Source organism: Lissotriton vulgaris, chromosome 3_1, assembly GCF_964263255.1.
Source record: "Lissotriton vulgaris chromosome 3_1, aLisVul1.2, whole genome shotgun sequence".
Lineage (NCBI taxonomy): Eukaryota > Metazoa > Chordata > Amphibia > Caudata > Salamandridae > Lissotriton > Lissotriton vulgaris.
In genome coordinates, this window is record NC_141689.1 from 1,061,487,522 (window position 1) to 1,061,501,327 (window position 13,806).

Sequence of the window (13,806 nt, forward strand, 5' to 3'; positions counted from 1 at the left end):
AGGAACTTTTCAACATCGTCAAAGAATTCACCAACCCCATCGCTGCATCCAACGACATCACTCCCTCCCAAGACCTCTGCGAAGCGTTATCCTCATTCTTCTACAACAAAATTGCAGACATCCACAACAGCTTCGACAATACCCCCAGCATTCAACCCTCCCCACCCCTCTCAGATCCTACACCGCCAACTAACAACCTTACCGCCTGGAACCCAATCTCCACTGAAGACACTATCCGCCTAATGAACTCCATCCACTCTGGCTCGCCAACTGATCCCTGCCCCCACCACATCTTCAACAAAGCAGACTCCATCATCGCACCCCATCTCCGTGATGTCATCAACTGCTCGTTCAACTCTGCCACCTTCCCAGAGAGCTGGAAACACGCCGAACTCAGCGCCCTTCTGAAGAAACCCACAGCAGACCCCTCTGAACTTAAAAACTACCGACCCATTTCCCTTCTCCCATTCCCGGCCAAAGTCATTGAGAAAGCCGTCAACAAACAACTCGCCGCCTTCCTTGAATCCAACAAATCCCTCGACCCATCTCAGTCCGGGTTTCGAGCCAAACACAGCACCGAAACCGCCCTCATTGCAGCGACTGACGACATCCGAGCACTACTGGATAACGGAGAAACAGTGGCCCTTATTCTACTCGACCTCTCCGCCGCTTTCGACACAGTGTATGTAATGTAATGTATAGGCATTTATATAGCGCACTACTTACCCGGAGGGTCCCAAGGCGCTTCGACCGCTGCGAAACCCTTCCTGGCTTCCCTGAGAGATGGTCCCTTAATGGGTATCTCCAGGGTGAGACCAGGCATCCCCGGCGGTCTGGTGGGGCCGTTAGTGAAGATGAGGCAAGCTAATGCCCAGAGTTGCCGAGTGTGAACGCTGATCAGAGTGGGCACCGAGGCGAGAGAATTATCGAGTCCGCTGACCCTGGTCCAGAAACCTGCCGCGCCGGGAATCGAACCCTGGTCCCGGGCCGTCCTCTGCTCTCGGGTCTACCGCCTCTAACCAGTGAGCCACACTACTTCACCGTCTGCCACAGCACCCTCATACAACGCCTCAGCAACATCGGAATACAAGGAAAAGCCTTGGACTGGATCACCTCATTCCTCACTGGGAGAACCCAAAGAGTCCGACTCCCCGCGTTCAACTCTGAAGCCACTGAAGTCATCTGTGGAGTACCACAAGGATCTTCACTCAGTCCCACCCTCTTCAAAGTTTACATGAGCCCACTCGCATCCATCGCACGTCAACACAACCTCAACATCATCTCGTACGCGGACGACACCCAGCTAATACTTTCCCTCACCAAAGACCCCAACACCACCATAACCAATCTTCACGAAGGCATGAAAGAAGTAGCCGAATGGATGAAACATAGCCGCCTAAAACTCAACTCAGACAAAACGGAAGTGCTCATCCTAGGATCTTCCCCCTCTGCCTGGGACGACTCTTGGTGGCCCTCCGCTCTGGGCACAGCACCCACGCCCACATACCACGCACGTAACCTTGGCTTCATCCTAGACTCCTCTCTCTCGATGTCCAGACAAGTCAACGCAGTCTCATCCTCCTGCTTTAACGTACTTCGCATTCTCAAAAAGATCTTCCGTTGGATCCCCCTCGAGACAAGAAAGACTGTCACCCATGCACTGGTCACGAGTCGACTGGATTATGGTAACACACTATACGCCGGAACCTCAGCAAAATTACAGAAAAAACTCCAACGCATCCAAAACGCATCAGCGAGACTCATATTAGACATCCCTCGCCAAGATCACATCGCCGGACACCTAAAAGACCTTCACTGGCTTCCCGTCAACAAAAGAATTACATTCCGCCTTCTCACCCGCGCACACAAGGCCCTCTACAATCTAGGACCCGAATGCCTCAACTCTCGACTGTCCTTCTACAAGCCCACCCGCCAACTAAGATCGTCCAATCAAGCCCTCGCCGCTGTCCCGCGCATCCGAAAATCCACCATAGGTGGCAGATCCTTCTCCTTCCTTGCTGCCAAAACCTGGAACTCACTCCCCACCCATCTCCGCCTTACTCAAAACCACATCTCCTTCAGAAAAGAACTCAAAACCTGGCTATTCGACAAATAATGAACCCCTCACCCAAGCGCCTTGAGACCCTCTGGGTGAGCAGTGCGCTATACAAATACCCGAACTTGAACTAAAATAGGAAGCTCATCACCCTTCACTACTGGTGCCTTCTGTAAGCAAGAAACCACATCAGCCGGCTCCGCCAGCTCCAAACAAGAAGTCCAATTCTCACTCAAACCAGTAGAATCGGCCCACTCACAGGCCAAGACCTCGTAAGGCGTTGATTCCCAGCCGGGAATTTCAACAGGCAATTTAAAAGTAGATTTCGACTTTCGCGAAAACATTTTGACACACAAAAAAAGATATATAGAACTATTAACAAATAATATACAAAATAAACCACGTACGAGCCGAGCGCAAACCAACAAGAATAAAACAATGCAGCGCACACAGGTTTCGTAAACAGTTCGTGACGCCAGATGTAACGGCCGGATTCTCGGACCAGATAGGATCAGCTCCTCAGAGCACCTCCAACCCAGCCGGAACGTAATCACCTCCCTCCTCAGGACGTATTTACAATAGGTATATATGCCTTGTACCTAAGGATGAGGAATTAGCAATATACATGCATAGGTTTTCTACAATATCACACTCACACCAGTTAGTCTCGCGGCAACTTAGGCCCAGACTAGTCTACCCTAGGGCAGTTCTGATTAGCTACCATTACACACTGATCACAGTCAGTGCCTGCCCGACAAGCCGCAATCCTGCGGGTCTAGACACCAGTCTCCTCCCTGGTGTTCTCTCACTTACATCCCGAGCCGCAATCCTGCGGATCTAGACACCAGTATCCACCCTGGTGTTCTCATTATACACATCCCAAGCCGCAATCCTGCGGGTATCGGCATCAGTTTCCCGCCTGGTGTTCTCATTAACGCCGCTTACCAACGACGATCACTTTCCTATGAATACCCTTGGAAGGAATCTTTCATTGGCTACTAGGGATATGATACTACAATATTATAGATCACACTACAGTTTACCGAATTAGATGATGTACAATCTATTCGCCACATCAAGGGGCCCCTCTCTCCCTCATTGCTCAGTCACTTCTTACCTGACCGGGAATTACATCCGTTCATGAAAACAATGCCTGACTAGAAGAACAGGTTACCCTGATTGAACAAGAATACGAGGCACATGCTGGTTCAATAAGAACTGGGGTACTTTATGACAATGATCATAAAAACATAATACTATACTATAACATATATCCTGCAAAGGAAAGTGAAAGGTTAGAATGTGCACACTACAAGACATAGACTGACGTCACCTTATTAATGGGAAGTCTGGATTCAGTAGTCATCTAGGTTCCCTTCTCGTCTGTGCCTTGGCTCGTCTTAAAGTCACACTTCTGCAGTCACGGGTACACGTCTGCACCGCTATGCTCTGTTTTCTCTGCTTCCCTCCAAGTCACTGGAACCTTCCTTTCATTAGCTGCTTTCTCTCTGGCTGTTCTGCGCTACTCCTTTCTCTCCTCTCAATCACGGACCATCTTCACTTCTCAGCTTCGATCTTATAACTCAGTTTCAGCCACTCTGGTATTCGTTCTCTTGACTAACTGCTTCATTCGGAATGCTCTGATCTTATAGGTCAAAGCTCGCCAGCTGCTCCAACTAAAATAACTTCAATCTTTCTCAGAGAGTATCAGCTTCTTGGTCTTTCTCGGACTTCAAGATGGCGACTGTCTGCCTGGAAATAATTAATGGCATTGATGCTAACGGCTAGCTGCCGCCTACAGACTGACTGCTTCACTACCTCATGCTTTCACTAATATGGAAGCTTGTTCCTTCATGGAAAGTTACGGCCAGTAACCTGCCGCCCACCAAATTCTTGTACCTCCCGGTACCAAGGACACGTTCCCAGCCGGCCGGCCTGATGTTGTGTCTTCGGAGTGGAGAAAAATACAGTCTTTCGATAAGGGCCAGCCTGAGCTGGTTCTCTCCAAGCGAACAACACCTCGTAACTAAAACATTACATTTGACCTAAAAGCATCTCAAGCTGCCGGGACAGAAAGCAAGATGGAGTCTCTCCCGTTTGAGGCCTACAAGGCCCAAAATAAGCATAATTCCATAGAAGGTATACTAATACTCTTGCAAAAGGACGGATTATCACTAGTACTAACGAATCTATCCCCTAACATAAATTTATACGCCCTGATCTAAGGAAAAGGGTACGAAAATTCATTACTATGCCTTGTGAATAGGCCCTGTCTATGAGTCTAATCCTTGCACTAGAATGATAATAGACTGGAGTCACTTCCAATCATCTTCCCTCAAAGGAGGGCCAAAAAAGTCGGTCAGAACAATCTGTTAAATCTCCTGTTGCAGGAATCGAGGGCCAATTTTCTTGTAAACTTTGACACTTGCTTTAAAATTAATCTGTTGTTGGACTAGCAGCCAATTGAGCTTTCTAAGGTGGTTTGATGTCAGGCTGCAGACGAGTAGATCAGGGACACTTTCCACTGAACTTTCTACTAAACAGCAAGAATATGAAGGACATAATATGGTCAGACTTATTACGGACTACGGAAGACTCTCCCTTCAATTTAAGAAGTACCTACAAGAACACTGGCACTTACTAACCATGGACCAGGTCCTTAAAGGCCATATCTCTGAGAGACCTAACATCACATTTCGGAGGGGGAGGACACTCAGAAATCTCTTCAGTCTGAGTTACCCCAAACAAAAGCTAAAAGAGAACTGGCTTACAATACACATTCCTGGTTTCTACAAATGTGAACATTGTGGACTGTGCAGACATGCAATGCACAAAACCAAACAGTTTATGGTTAAAGATGTGGGGAACTTTGAAATCACACATAACATTACATGTAACACCAAATACGTTGAGTACCTCATTTTCTGTAAATGTGACAGCATATATGTGGGCAGCACAATGAGATTCCTTAAAGAAACGGTGGAGAAACATATGAGAGCAGTCAAATCCAATGATGCACAATACCCTATTGCCACCTATGCAATGGAATGTCCGGCACAACAGGCATACAGGAGCTTCAAATTTTGTGGCATTGATCATGTGGCTAGGGATCCCCCCGAGGGGGGAATAGGGAACTCTATTTACGGTGCAGAGAGGCAATGTGGATATTACGATTAAGGTCAGTAGAAATCGGGCTGAATATCGACCATGAACTCCAATACTTCCTAGGTGACTGATATGTTACTCTGTCAAATAGACATAAGATTATGGGTCTATAAGGTTGCACACAGTATACCTGTTAATCCTGCAACTCACATATATCCGTGATCTCACTTGGTGCGCTGTCCTGTTACTTTTTTACAACTTTTTTTACAATTTTTACTTTTTTTCTGCATTTCCTTCATCCACTTACTCATTAATCCCAATTTAACAGTTAGCTTAGATCAGCACAAACTATAGGAAATAATAAATAAGAAAAATACGTCAAAATGTGCTGTTACATACTCTCTAAAATAAAAAAAGGCAAAATGTCACCTGTAAAGCATAGGCCGACAACACTATGTTGTAGAAAAATATAAGCTATTTGAATTTTTCCCTATTAATGTCACCTGATAGGGGGGCGGAGCTAGCCAGCAAGCGAGATGGACTCTTGAAGCCGGAGCTCTGCCGTGCGCAGAATAATAATCCTTCATTTATAGATATAGAGCGGCAATAGGAGTTCGTCTTCCTCTCCCCCAGCTGCCCTGAGGTGGGGGCGCTTGGCGACACCCGGAAAGCAGAGAGAAAACGCTCCAGCGGGTGCTGACACTTGGCGAGTCCGGGGATCCTGCAGGCCGTGAAGTCGAGGGCTTGCGTGAATCCTGAGTCCGGGCAGCGTAGCGCGACGTGCTGCTACTGGCTGCGAGGGTGTACCGGAGCATGGGTACACGGCCCCGACGTCGGCCGCGGAATGCCGTGTCTGGGGGCGTGAGGTCGGAGGCACTATCCATAATCACAGCTGGGAGCGGTTTCACCCGTAGCGGCGCCTTCCCCCCCCCTCCAACTGCCGCAGCACCGAGAGTTTAGCCGGAGGCCGCGTGGGCCTTACATTAACTTTGGGGCATTGCTGCTACAGAGGCCCGCGGACTCCCATCATCCGGGCCTCCAGCGAAAAGGTGCAGTCCGCTTGGTGATTTGAGAGACACACTGCGATCGGCGGTGAGAGGTCGGGGTTCCCTCCTGCCAGGATAACACAAGGCCAGAAGGGAGTGCTGATTAACGGCTGCGTGTAAGGTGGGTGAGTGAGGCCCGACCCATCCATGTGCGCCGGCCTATAGCCTGAGCTGAGCATTGGGAACAAGCCCGATCCTTGGGACTGACACCTGCTTGCATCTCCCCCTCGGATTGACGGAGGGAAAACGAGCCCCCCCCGGAGCACTGTTGGGCAGGGGGTTGAAGACTGGTCACCCTACAAAGAGCCTGATGGGTAACGGCTGACTCTGGCTGGCCCCCTCCTCTGCTGATTTGACCTGGAGGCGTAGCCAGGCTCCACGGCGAAGCCCCTAATACACTCCATGCTAGGGGGGTGAGGCGGCGGGCCCCACCCACGATCATGGCAGCGCTCTGACAAGGGCGGATGAAGTGCAGCTGATCTCCCCGGGGGACGCCCGAAGTAAGAGTATATTACACCTCCCTGAGGGGCAGTCGTTTTATGCAGCGTGGCTGAATTCTGCTCCGGCCGAGCAGGGGGGCTTGACTGCGACTTGTAGGCCGGGGCCTTGCTAAGTCGCCCTGGGAGTTGCCCCCCCCCCACGAACGGAGCAGCGATAATCTCTTTCACTGGGTTGTGGGATCCTACAGCCCCGCACCGGGAGTATATCACTGCACAGAGGGTAGATCGCGTGACCCCTCCGACGACGTGTGGGCTGTCGGACACACGATGGGCAAAGGCGATAAAACCCAGATCAGACTGCCCTTTGCATAAAGAAGGCTGCAACAACACAGACCGCTGCCAGAGAGTAGAGCAGAAGCGCGACCAGAGGAGGCACAAGTGGCGAGCTCGGATATTAAAGACATGCTGCTTTCCATGGAACAGAGTCTCCAGTCTAGTATCTCTGCTTTGGGCACCAAAATGGACGCTATGACATATAGGATGGACCGCATGGCGGAGAGACTGGATAAACACGCAGAAAGACATGATATGGCCGAGAGGAGGATGACGGAAGTTGAAGAGGCTCAAACAGACTTGGACACAGCGCATAAAAAGATGGGAAGAATGATGCAAGTCCTACAGGACAAGACTGACGACTTGGAAGCGCGGTCGCGACGGAGTAATCTTCGCATCACAGGCCTTCTGGAGAGCACACACACGGGCCCAATGGAGCAATTCGTGGAGAAGCTACTCGTTACCCTCCTGGGAGAAGGAGTGTTCTCGGACATGTTCATAGTGGAACGAGCGCACAGGTCCCTAGGCCCGAGCCCCAAACCGGGAGCGCCTCCTCGACCCATAATAGCGAAGCTACTTAATTATCGAGACAGGGACACTGCCCTCAGGCTGGTTAGGTCTAAACAATCGCTGCAATATGAAGGGTCTGCCATATCTCTGTATCCAGACTTTACGGCGAAGGTTCAAGAAGAGAGAAAGCAAATTATTCCACACAAGAAGCGTCTCAGGGAGATGGGTCTGGACTATGCACTACTATACCCTGCTGAATTACGCGTAAACAGAAGAGGTCACTCGCACATATTTACAGACCCCACGGAACTGCAACAGGCAATGAAGCGATGGTCGAGGGTCCAGAACTCGGACAATGTGGAGAAGCCGGATGTGGGTGAGAGTGGCAGTCGGCTAGATGACCAGGACATTTGCCGCTCACTGGGGCTGTGGTTGGCGAGTGTAGCCCCCGATAGGCCCTGAGGCACGGCCACAAGAGATAGCGGACTGAACTCCCGGGAATGAAGAATACAGACAGATAAGTGATTTGGGGCGTGGGGGGAGGGGGGGAGGAATTTTGACACGGTCACTTGAATAATGTTTATTTTTCACAGCACCCCGTTCTGGACACTTGTGAAATGCTTTGTACTGCACAGCTGACGTATGTGGTGCAGATTTTTGTGCGTAGAAGGGAGTAGCGGGGTGTTATCGATACAAATTAGGAATATGAATGTGTTGCTCTGATTATACGAACTGTGCATGGCGGGAGCAGGTGAAGAGCTGAACGAGTAACCTAAGATTTGGGAAGAGACTATGACTCAAGGCTACCTTGGCCCCTGCGCGTTAAGCATGGTTGTACTGTTAGTATTCAAAGTTGGGGTTCTGATGCCGAGGAGGGGGGGGGGGGGCTAGATTTCTGATGGGCCAGGTTGGGGTAGGTCTGCTGTGGGTGGGGGTGGTGGGAGTTGGGGAAAAGTTCGAAGAGCTACAGATTGTTCCGCCAGACAGAACGGTGAATACATGTTGCACTGCACCGCTTTGTTACTATTGTCCATCCCCCCAGCACAGATGACCAGTATTACAGAAGTGAATGTCAAAGGTGCTAGGGAGACCCTGAGTGCTCTAACTTGGAATGTGAGGGGATTGAACGATCATCGGAAACTCAGGAAAGTGTTGAATTATTTGCAGAGGCACCACATTGACTTAGCTCTCATTCAGGAAACGCACCTCCCACTTACGAGCAAAATGCTTCTATATAGGGGCCTATCGGGTAACACCACAGTGGCGGGATTCACAACACACTCTAGAGGGGTCCTGACATGGATAAATCCTAGATCTAAATTAGCGTTGTGCTTGTTGCAAGCAGACTCAGAGGGAAGGTATCTAATTTTGAGATGCACGTGGAAGGGGCATGACCTAATTGTGGTCAATGTGTATGGTCCTAACTACGACTCCCCAGACTTTTATGAGAATCTGGCGAAGTGCTGCCGAGAATATTCCACGGCGCAAATGCTCTGGGGGGGTGACTTCAACCTGGTGATGGATCCAGACTTGGACAGGTCTTCGGGCCCTCTGCATAGACCCTCTGCGGCAGCTGTGACACTCCAAGCGGAGCTCCTAACGTTAGACCTAGTTGATGTATTGAGAGACAGGAACACTAGCAAGGGAGGGTACACGCATTATTCAGCATATCACGACATCCATACTAGGATTGACTACTGGCTGGCCTCCTTCTCAGTCTCTAGACACATACAAACATGTACGGTACTGTCACGCACTCTTTCAGATCACTCGCCACTCCTCTTGGTTCTGGAGACCCCGCTAGTTAGAATTCCCCCTTTCACGTGGCGCTTTCCCCCGTACTCGTTACTAGATGAAACCTTTCGAGGGGAGCTAGCTGTAGAGATTGATTCCTTCTTCAAAACAAATATAGGATCGGTAGATAGCTTCCAAACAGTGTGGGAAGCGTTCAAGGTATTTATACACGGAGTAGCTATGTCAAAACACTCAAGTGTCCTAAAATCAATACGTCAACGTTTGAAATATTTAGAGAGGCAGCTGGCCGAATTAGAGAAACAACAGTTGAACGGCCCCAATCCCTCCATTGCGGAAGAAATCAAGACCCTCATTGCAGAATTTAATGAAGAGGCAGACAGGGAAGTACGTCACATGGGGAAATATTCGACAGCGAGAACATATGGGGAGAGTGAGCGTCCAAGTTCTCTTTTAGCTAAAATACTGCGTAACAGCAAGAGCACCCCGAAATTAACTGAACTAGAAACGGCTACTGGTGACACTGTCACGACGGATGATGAGATTTTGAAAGAGTTTAGAGACCTCTATTCAGGGCTGTACACGTCCAGGACGGAGAATCTTGAGGCGGACATGGATGACTATCTAGAGCACATACAAATGCCCTTCTTAACAAATTCACAACGGGAGTTCTTGATGTTCCCTATACTAAAAGATGAGATATCGGACGCACTAGCCAGTATGCGCGCGCACAGTGCTCCTGGGGCGGATGGACTAACGGTGGGGTTATACAAGGCATTCAAAGACAAACTAATCCCTCATCTGTCTACTCTCTTTGATGATGTGTGCGTGGAGGGAAGTATGCCACAGTCGATGTGAGAGGCGTTATTATTAGTGACCATTCTTAAACCTGGCAAGCCCCCCAATGTATGCAGTTCGTATAGACCATTGTCTCTACTAAATGTAGACGTGAAAATATACGCCAAGATTCTTGCTACACGGCTGGCTTTATTAGCCCCTGAGCTGGTTGCCCCGGAGCAAGCAGGCTTTGTGCCAGGTAGGAACCTTACTTACAATATTCGCACTGTACTGGGGACCATATAACATGTTAGGCAGGACGCGAAGGCTGTTGCCATCTTCCTGGACATGGAGAAGGCCTTCGACTCTGTGGAGTGGCCATTCATGCTGCGGGTCCTGCGTCGGCTGGGCCTAGGTGAACCGTTCTTACAAATGAATGGGGCATTGTATTGGAAGCCAACGGCAAGACTACGCATAGGTGATCGCGTATCCGACCCCTTCGAGATTAGCAGGGGTACTAGAGAAGGATGCCCGCTATCGCCCTTACTGAATGCGTTAGTTGCAGAAACATTGGCTTGTGCGCTTAGGGAGTATCACTGGCACCGGGGGGTAAGTTTCCCAACTTATAAAATTGTCATCTCGACCTACGCGGATGACACATTGCTTTATGTCTGAAATCCGGAGGTGAACCTAACTTCAGTATTGAGGGAAGTGGTTTGTTTTGGTGCGCTCTCTGGGCACAGAATAAATTGGACTAAATCGGTGGTGTTCCCGCTGACCCCGGTGACGGAACGTTTTGATATGGAATACCCACTGCATTGGTCGACGGACCCGGTGCGATATCTCGGGATTATGATACACACGGATGCCAATGTCCTTTTTCGCGATAACTACGGTGTAGCGTTCAGTAAACTTGAAGATGATGTGGAGAAGTTGTGCAGACTCCCGCTATCATAGATGGGCGGTATAGCCATTATGAAAATGGTGGTGCTGCCCCAGTTCCTGCTTCTATTTAATAATTTACCCATTGTACTGTCGAAAGCTTTCTTCAGAACCCTGACGAAGCTTATGGTTCGCCTGGCTTGGGGGCGGAAGCAACCAAGAGTGCAATGGACTACGCTTAAGCTACCATACAAAATGGGAGGACTAGGAGCTCCGGAAATGGAACGATATTACAGAGTAGCTGAGGCTGCCCATCTGCACACGTGGATACACGGTGGAGCGAACATACCCCATGTGCGCATGGAGCGCTGTTCGCAAACCCTCTCCCGCTGCCGGCCACGATATGCACCCCCATGGACTGCAGCATTGGAGTCCTTGACTCGATCACTGCTACAAAATACGCATGGCATGCATTGCTACAGGCCAGAGATGGAACCTTGCTGTACTCCCCTTTGATGGCTGTAGAATGGGCGTTGTGGTTAACGCCAGTCGAGGAAAAAGGTGTAGTCCAAGCTTTGCATGGGCTGGGCATTAGGACAGCGGGTGAGCTATTTGTGGATGGAAAGGCGAGAACTTGGGGAAAAATAGGACTCACATCGGACGAGACTTCGCTGCTACAGCGTTTTCAATTTCACAGGGTCCGCAGTGCGCTGATGGATATATTGGGTCCCAATCTGGAAGAACCCGCAGAGGTACCGGAACTTACCCATGTCATTAAAACAGTATCAGCACAAAAATTGATAGCTCACCTATACAAAGCAATCGCACCGCACAGATGTCAGGAACCCTTGAAAGCCAGGCTCGAATGGCAGAGGGATTTGCAGATCACGATTAATGACACTATGTGGAAATACTGCTGCATGAGTACCAAGAGGCTGTCATTGAATGGTCGACACCGGCTGATTCACTTTAAATTCTTGCAAAGAGTGTACTACACTCCGGAACGGCTGCACAGATACGGCCTTAGACAGTCATCTGAGTGTGAGAGATTTCATGCGCCCAATGCAGACTTCATTCATTTGGCGTGGGGGTGCCCGAGAATACGCACATTCTGGGAGGAGGTGATTGCGGAGATGGGAGATATACTGGAAATAGAGCTGCCAGCTGACCCTGCCCTGGCGCTGCTTGGCCACTCCAGGGGTCTGCCTGTGGCGATTAGACGACTGACGTACATGGGCATGCTAATGGCCCGACGAGTAGTAGCACAATGCTGGATGTGGGGCCCGAACCCAACCAAGAGAAGGTAGGCTCGCGACATGCTATATTGCTGCACCCAATCGGAGCACTATAGTGAGCTACTCCCTCCCACGAGTCACCCGAGGAACTTCTGGAGCCTATATCAAACCTTTAGGAACACTAGGGAGAGTGCTCCCGAAACACAGACAGACAGACAAGAGGAGACGGAATAGTAGTGATACAGAAGGCGGTGACCCTTATACCCCCACAAAATGTGAATTCCCAGATGGTTGGTGAAGGAGGCTGGTCAGGAGCTCTGTGATATGCCGCAGGCAGTCAGCAACTAGGGCTAGGCGCCCCTGGGTGGTTCTTAGCACTTTCAGACCGGGCATTTTGGGTCGGGACACTCACTGCTGACCCTTACGAGGGGGCACTATACTTAGGGGAGGGCATCTGAGGGCAGGCGGGACATGTAGGAAGTGTGTAGGCTGGGGAACAAGTTAACGTTGATGGGGGGTTCAGGGATTTTCATACTGGGGGGGCAGTTTTAGTGGGATATACACAGGTGAGGGTAGATACAGAATACCAAAAACACACCGCTGCCACTATTATACTAGGATAATTTTCTATGGTGCAGACTTTTTAGACGCCAAGGAACACGGCAAGTTGGTACTAAAGTGTGATTATAGTCAAGTCGAGTTATTATTTTGGTTCTGGATTGTGTACGCCGCTGGACCCCAGGGATGTCGGCACTTTGGCTGTGTATTATCGGGCTACTCCACAGTCCAGCTATTTATGTTTTCGCTGCCGGCCCTTGGGGTTGTAGGCTGCAAGCTGTGTATAACCTTCAGTTGGCAAATAAAGGTGTTTAAAAAAAATAAATACATTTAAAAAAAAAATAATGTCACCTGATAATACCTTAAGTTGCACCTGTGCTCATAGGCACTAAATATTTACGTGACACAAATATGCATGTGATAACCACAACCTCATGCGAGTTGGTGATGATGATGTATTTGCCTAATGTGCTTGGAATATTTTGGGAGTCTGTATCCCTGATTATTATTTTTATTAATTATTGTAGCCCTGATGAAATCGCTAAACCGATGAAACACGTGTTGGCTACATGAACAATGAAAATGATCTGTGAATAGAAGATCTCTGAAGCCAAAGATTTGGATGACTATATTTTTCATGTGGAACATATTTTCTCTTTAATGTCTAATTGGGATGACTACTAAACAGGAATAACCGTATATAGTTTGTATACAGTGTGTGCCTAAGGTTTGCTCAAACTTGTATAGGACTCCTACCTTTAGGAAGTTTGTTTAGGAATGTAGAGTAATCATTCCCTCCTTGTGTGCACCACTATAGGAATTTATAATTCTAAATACTGTGTCTTACTGTCATGTGAGCGTCACCCCGAGATCCCTAATTTACCCATGTGATTGCTGTAGCCCTAGCTGAACAGTTTGTACAGCATTCTGCATTTGTTTCAATCCTTGAATGACTCTCTCTGGGAGCCTAAGATATAAAGCATTACAATAATTGATTTGTGACAGTATTTTGCACATAGCACAGTTTTTCTGCTGTTCTCAGGCAATGGAGGTAGTACCTAGCAACGTTTCTTTAGGTATAAAACCCTGGAAACCTCATGACATTTATTTGC